We start from the raw sequence: 6,901 nt of genomic DNA on the forward strand, positions 1-6,901 counted from the left end.
TTTAATGTGTAAATAGAAAACCATTTAGATTCAAACGGAAGACCAGAACCCCCTTTACCAGGTTAGCTTTTTCAGAAAATCATTTTAAATTGGCACCTCAAATTTAAAGAATCTTGATGGTCAAGAACTCTTAAAACATGACCGTTGTGTAAAGATAAGATCAAGAGGGAAAAGATGGCATGACGCTGTCTATATATATTACTATCCAATGTAATTAACGTTTATTCTGCGTCCTCTGCTTTTCTTTGATCTATTACTACCCAGTGCAATTAACGTTTATTCTGCTTCCTCTGCTTTTCTTTGATCTCCTCTGTGTGGTGTGTTATGATTGAATATGTGGAGCGTTCCCTTTTTTTTCCGTGTATAGTTCTTCGTTGGATATGCTAGTTATTTTGTAGGTTTGTGATGCCTCTGCTAATTTTTTTTTTTTTTTTTTGTATGTTTGTGCTGCCTGCCTGTGTCAATTTTTTTTTTTGTATGTTTGTGGTGCCTGTGTTGTTGTTATTGTTTTTTTATATGTTGTCTGCGTGTGAAATTAATCACTTAGGGCGAGCCAGCGCAGAATAGAGAAGAAAGCATTTCTGAAACAGAGGTATTTGGGTGAAACAAATTGGCCAACACAATCTCCATTTAAAATGAATGGATGAGGTGAGGGAGATATACTGTTTAGTTTCTTCATATTAACAACAATTGGAATCTCTAATTTCTCTGGTTTTTGGTTTCAATAATTTATTTGTTATTTCTAAATGTTTCTGCATTTGATAATTCTTTGTTGGTTCGTTTTTAATTTTTTGCTTCCAGCTTCAAGGACTGAGCACTGGATGCAAAGCTCTGAGTGAAAACTGCTACAGAGCCATATTTGCAAGGTACTACCTCTGGGTTTGTGCATATTTGTAGTATTTTGTCATTTGATTTGTTTGTGAACTGTATTTTCTATCTGTCTCAATGGGTCATTAATTATTTTCAGAATTTATGAGCTATGGTGCTTTGTTTGTTCATTTATTGCTTTCAGTGAGTTTTTGAGTATATAGCGTGGAGAGGTCCATGTGCAAAGGGCCGAGTGACCCTGATGCTCTGAAGAATAAGGTCCGTGTGCACAGGATGAGTGAGCACCACTGCCCTGGAGAAATATCTAAGGTACCTTTCTGATACTTGATTTCACTGCAATTATCAATTCCCTGTGAGATTCGGAATTATTGTTGAAAAATGAAGCAGGTCTTTTAAATTTGTAGTTAAGTGAAGATGTAAAAATTTGTTTAATTTGAAAAAAGCAACAGTGCGTTTAAATTTCTGTTTAAATTAATGTAGAGGAATTGGGATAAAGATTTGGTATAAGGATGTGAATTGCTTCTGAAATCAAGTAATAAGTTTATTCTGTGGTTTCTTTATGAATCATTAGACTCCAAAGAGATTTGCAGTTTCTCTAGACAAACAAGAAGTTATAAAGGGTGGTTGGTTTTGATGTCTTGAAATTCAAGAACGCATCCGCACTAGTCCGATTGATGATGCCCTGGTATTTAAATTTAGCCAAAAAATACCTAGGTATCCACGTTCCCGATGAGAGAGCCCAGGAAAATTGGCATTCACTTAGTCTGGCCACTCGTGAGATCTTTAAGTTATGTGAGGTCGTTTAGGTTGTCGTAGTGAATTATTGAATCTGATGATGATCTTGCAACTCCCCCAACGTCCATAGGTTATTTCTTTGATAAATCACTGACTCCGATTCTCTGCGCGATTCTTTAGTAAATTATTGTTTAGCATTTTTTATGATCCGTGTTTTTAATTGGATCAATTTCTATTCAATTCTCTTTATGGTGAGTTAAAATGTTTTTTCAGTCGAAGTGGTGGTTTCTTAACCTGAAACCAGTGTTCTTTGGTTCTATTTTCTTTTCCAAATTTCAGTAGCCGAAATCCCTGTTTCTCCTAATTGACTACCACATGGCACAGACCTCTATATAAAGCTATTGAACTTGAGTGGATTTTCTTTGGTTCTATTCTCTTTTCCAAAATTCAGCAGCCGAAATCCCCGTTTCTCCTAATTGACTACCACAGACCTCTATATAGGTCTATTGAACTTCAATGGATTTTCCCCGAGTGCAATTGAACTTCAGGTCTGTCAGTGCCATAATAAAATAAAACTTATATGGAGCTCAGGGTTTTGTTTGTATCTGTTAGACTTCTTCTTTAAGTCGAAGCTGTGGTTGTGTAAGATTAAACTTGCAACCAGTGATTTTTTATTCTGTTTCCAAATCTCTGTCCGTTTATGCAGTGGAGATTCCTGTTCGTTTCCCCTGTTTCAATATGTCAAACCTTTATATAGAACTCCATCAATACATTGCTCTGAGTGCTAGTGAAATTCAGCTCCGCTGTTATATTTGTCATGCTGTAGGATTTTCACTGCAATAATGGAAATTAAATTTATATGAACTCATATATTTATTTTGTGAAATATTGATTAAAATTTGAATAAATAAAAAAGAATTCACACATTTAAATAAATTTATATTAAATAAAATTTGAATAAATATGTATTTATGAGTTAACTGCTAGGGTCCCTCTCTGTTCCATTTTGCTTATGATTGGTTGGGACAGCCTCAGTTTTAGATGTTGAGTTGGCTTGATGGGGCTGGCTATTCTCTGCCACATGTTTTTTTTGCTTAGGATGTTTTGGATCTATGAAACGTCTCTGTTTTTCTGGCTTAGGATGTTTTGGATCTATCAAGCGTCTCTGTTTTTCTTTCTGCTATAGTTGTTGTTTATGGTACAAGCGTCTCTGTTTTTCTTTCTGCTAGTTGTTGTTTATGGTACATTTGTTAGCTGCCTCTGGGAATCTCCTTGTCACAGGATCTCTAGGTTGTAGTCCCTCGTTCTTTTCTCTGCTCTCTGCGACGATCTCAGGAAATGGAGATACTAAATCCAGGCTCTGTAACCATTCTCTGTTTTCTTTAATATAAGATGGTGTTTTTTTTTCTCTCTCAAAAAAGGGTCGTACTCTAGGCAGCGTCGCTAAGCATATTGATTTAGAAAATATGAGAATCGAACCCACGTTGCTGAATATGAAGGTTTGTTTAGCCTTTGGTGGAAATCGAATTGATTAGAATGAGAATATAACCCATGTTTTGATGCGAAGGAAGTCTGTTTCTCCGCCCATGGGAGTCGAACCCATGACCATGTGAGGCGGTCGCTAAAACGGGAGGCGGTCTTTTGTCTTTATCTAACGTGGATAGTGGGGCCTAGTCACCACTCACACATGTTCAAAATCTTTTGACCGGTAAGGAAATGCCTTTAGTCCCTGATTCGATGTCGATGGTGGATCCACTTACACGGATATTAACGTGGATAGATGTTTTTTTTTTTGTTTACCTGAGCCTGCAGAGTCACTTACGAATACAATGTGGTCATTGCGCTTCATACATATCCTACTGAAATAATTTTAATATCTATTTAAAAGTTCACATTACACAATTTTTTTATTATTACGAGAATACTCGAATTTAAATGAGTACATATAATAAAAGGAAGTAGCAATTTATTAGTTTAATTTAATATTTTTAAAATTTATGGTTAAATTAGAAATGATTACTATTTTTTTTTTTTTTTTGACAGAAACGGTTAGATGATGTATTAATTCTCCGCGAAAAATGCCTCAATGCAGATTACAATAAATAGACAGAATTCAGATTTTTCTTCGGATAGGAACCAGATGATTTTCCCCCTAGTGAGTTTGCGAATTCTTTGGACTATCATACGATTGGTCTTCTCTATCTTTCCTGATTTACATAAATAGACAAACTGCTCCAATAAAAGACATTAAAACATATTAAACTAATAGTCAAGGGATGGGATCCCAGCCTTCATCTTCATTTCTTAGCAGGACTCTTGGAGAGAGGGGAGCTGCTTTGTTGGCTTCATCATCGACTTCTTTATTGTTATCTCTCTTTACATGGAAGAATTCCAGGTTCTGAAAGGAATTTATAAGAGTTCTAATTCTGTTCATCAATCTTGAGAGCCTTAGATCAGTAGGAAGGGAGCTCTCAACAATGATCTTAATGATGGGTTGGGAGTCCCCAAAAACAATTGCATCTTTGATTCCCAAGGATATGCGTTGTTTGAGGCCTTGAAAGAGAGCCAGAGCTTCGGCTTGGATGCTTGTGTTGAAGCTCGCGCCCTAGGCAAATCTTAGTACAGTTCTGTTCTTAGCATTTTTTGTTACTCCACCTGCACCGGATCTGCCAGGGTTACCTTTTGCTGCCCTGTCAAAAAAGAGAATGTATCTTGCCTTCTTGCTGCAAAACTCAGAAAAATCTACAGCATCCAGTCGAATTTGCCAATTTTTATGGAGAGGAGGGGATCTGATAATATCAGTGAAATTGAGATGAAGATGAGCGCCCCATGCAGCTTCTTGGTCACTTAAATCTGCTCTGTCCAGCTGATCGCCCAAACAGTCTCTTAGGTGGCATTTGATTTTTTCCCATATGATCTTAAGGTCACTTTTTTTGTCTCTGAAAATACGCTGGTTTCTTTCCAGCCATATATGCCAGCAAATGAGTTTAGGGAGGATGAGCCAGGCGTCTTTAATGTGGGCGTTCTGAAGGGAGCCTCCTGGAAACCTTGACTTCCAATTAGCAAACAGGTCTGCGCATTGATTTGGCAAGGCGAAGCCAGCATTCCATGGTTTTAAGGCCTCGGTCCAGAGATTAGCGGAGAAATTGCAGCGGAGCATAAGGTGGGGGGCATTTTCCTCATCAGTTTCACATAACGAGCAGCGGGATGGCCCGGTGTAACCTCTTTTGCGCAGCCTGTCGTTTGTCAATATCTTTTGATGGCATAAAAGCCAGCTGAAAACATCAATTTTAGGAATTGAGGTCCGCGACCATATCCCTTGCCATGGCTTCGGATCAGGGGGAACATGAGGTCGAAGGGAGAGGAGTTTATAACCAAGCGCCACTGTGTATCGACCAGATGATGGCCCCCATCCCCTGATGTCGGGTTTCCTGGAATTTAAAGGCGCTTTGCCTGCTAAGAGGGATCGGAGGGAGACGAGATCGCTGGAGAGGTTGTGAGGTACCTCGATGTCAATCCAGTTCTTCCATTTGCCGTTTTCCCATTGAGAGATATCCCAAAGCGTTTTTAGGCCCGCTCTGTCCATCCATTCTCTCAGCATCAGCAGAGAGCGGTCTTCAGAGAGGGGCTCACTGTCCATGATTCGGTCATCCCAAATGCTGATGCGCTTACCATTTCCAGGAATCCAGTGTGCGTGGAGATTGATCAAGGGGGCCGCTTTGATGCACAGTTTGTGAACCAGCGTTCCAGTTTTTGGTTTGGGTTTGTCCAGGCAGCGGGTTCTCTGTCCCCTGAAATATTTCCTCCACATCGCAACCTGAGCCCAACCCGGCTTTGGAGCTATAATCCTCCACAGGAGTTTTGCAACCAGGGCAATGTTTTGCTTGCTGAGATTCTTGAAGTTGAGACCTCCTTCCATTCTGGGCAGTGAGACTGTATCCCAGTTAGTAAGTCGTTATCTTTCCCACCTTTCCAGAAGAAAATCCTGATGTAGTCCTCCATTTTTCTCATAATACCTGTAGGTGCCATCATGACTGCAGCTTGGTAAGTAGGAAGGTTGTTCAAGACAGCTTTGACCAGCACTGTCTTTCCAGCCAAGTTAAGCCAGTTGAATCCGTAGGTGTGGATTTTGAGCTTGAATTTTTCCAATAACGACATCCAATCTTCGCTGAGGGCCCTTTTTTTGAAAACAGGGAGCCCCAAATATTTGAAAGAGATCCAGGAAGAGGAGGCTGCAAATCCAAAGCAGTTGGAGATAGCTTGGAGGAAACTGGGGGAAGAATTCCAGCTGTAAATGTGACATTTGCCTTTGTTAATTCTGCTTCCTGAGTCTTCACAGTAAGCATCCATCACTTCTTTGAAATGATTAGCCGTGGACAAGGAGGCAACGCCCAGCAGGAGAGAGTCATCCGCAAAAAGGGCATGATTTATGTTTTTTACACCTCTTGCAATGTTCAGTCCCGTTATTTCTTGGTCATTCTGCTTTTTTATTAGAAGGAAACTTAGGACAGAAGCTTGGAGGACAAAGAGCAAGGGGGAAAGAGGGCATCCTTGTCTCAGCCCTCTAGTGGCTTTAAAAAAGTCAGTTGCCCTCCCATTTACCAAAGGGGCAATCCAGGGCTCGCTGATACAAGCTTTGATCCAATTGATGAATTTGAGTCCAAAGCCAAATTTGTGGAGGACCTCAAACAAGAATCTGTGTCTTACCCTGTCAAAGGCACTTTCAAGGTCTAGTTTAATGACCATTCCTTTCTCTTTCCGAATCAGACTTGAATGAATCGCCTCTTGGACCAGAATAAAATTATCAACAATCTGCCTTCCCTGGATGAAGCCTCCCTGGTTCTTGGGGATGATGTCAGGAAGGATGGTTTTTAATCTGTTTGCAATAACTTTTGTTATCAACTTGTAGCCTATATTGCAGAGGGAAATAGGGCGAAATCTGGAGAAGGAGCTGGCACCTTTTTCCTTAGGAATAAGGGCCAAGAAAGCTGAGTTGGTGCTTCCCCCAATTTTCTGGCATGCTTGAGACTTCCTCACCATTCTGCACAAGTCTTTTTCCACTATCTGCCAACAGCTCTGCAAGAATCTAGCTGTGAAGCCATCCGGCCCCGGGGCCTTATCTGGCTCCATTGCGAAGAGAGCTGTTTTAATTTCGTTACTGGTGACTTCTGCTTCTAAGTACTGCTTCTTATTGGTAGTGATCAGCGAGGGAACCTCGTTCACAGTATTTAATGCAAGCCCTTGTCCCTCTTCTTCATTATACAACTTTTTGGAATGAAGGTATGCTGCCTTTTTTATACTTTGCATGTCTTTATGGCTTATATTCTCTTCCTTGATT

At 40.0% G+C, this 6,901-nt stretch overlaps 1 long non-coding RNA gene across 1 annotated transcript; it reads left to right on the top strand.

Moving 5' to 3' along the window:
- The first annotated feature begins 491 nt into the window (after positions 1-491).
- On the top strand, positions 492-1,139 carry LOC149201600 (uncharacterized). The gene is made up of 3 exons (XR_016253456.1): positions 492-648; positions 802-866; positions 1,013-1,139. It is a non-coding gene; the product is annotated as an uncharacterized LOC149201600 (long non-coding RNA).
- The last annotated feature ends 5,762 nt before the right edge of the window (positions 1,140-6,901 follow it).

Source organism: Pinus tabuliformis, chromosome 2_1 (genome assembly GCF_031772625.1).
Source record: "Pinus tabuliformis cultivar Carrire ecotype Pingquan chromosome 2_1, CPIR1, whole genome shotgun sequence".
NCBI classification, from domain to species: Eukaryota; Viridiplantae; Streptophyta; class Pinopsida; order Pinales; family Pinaceae; genus Pinus; species Pinus tabuliformis.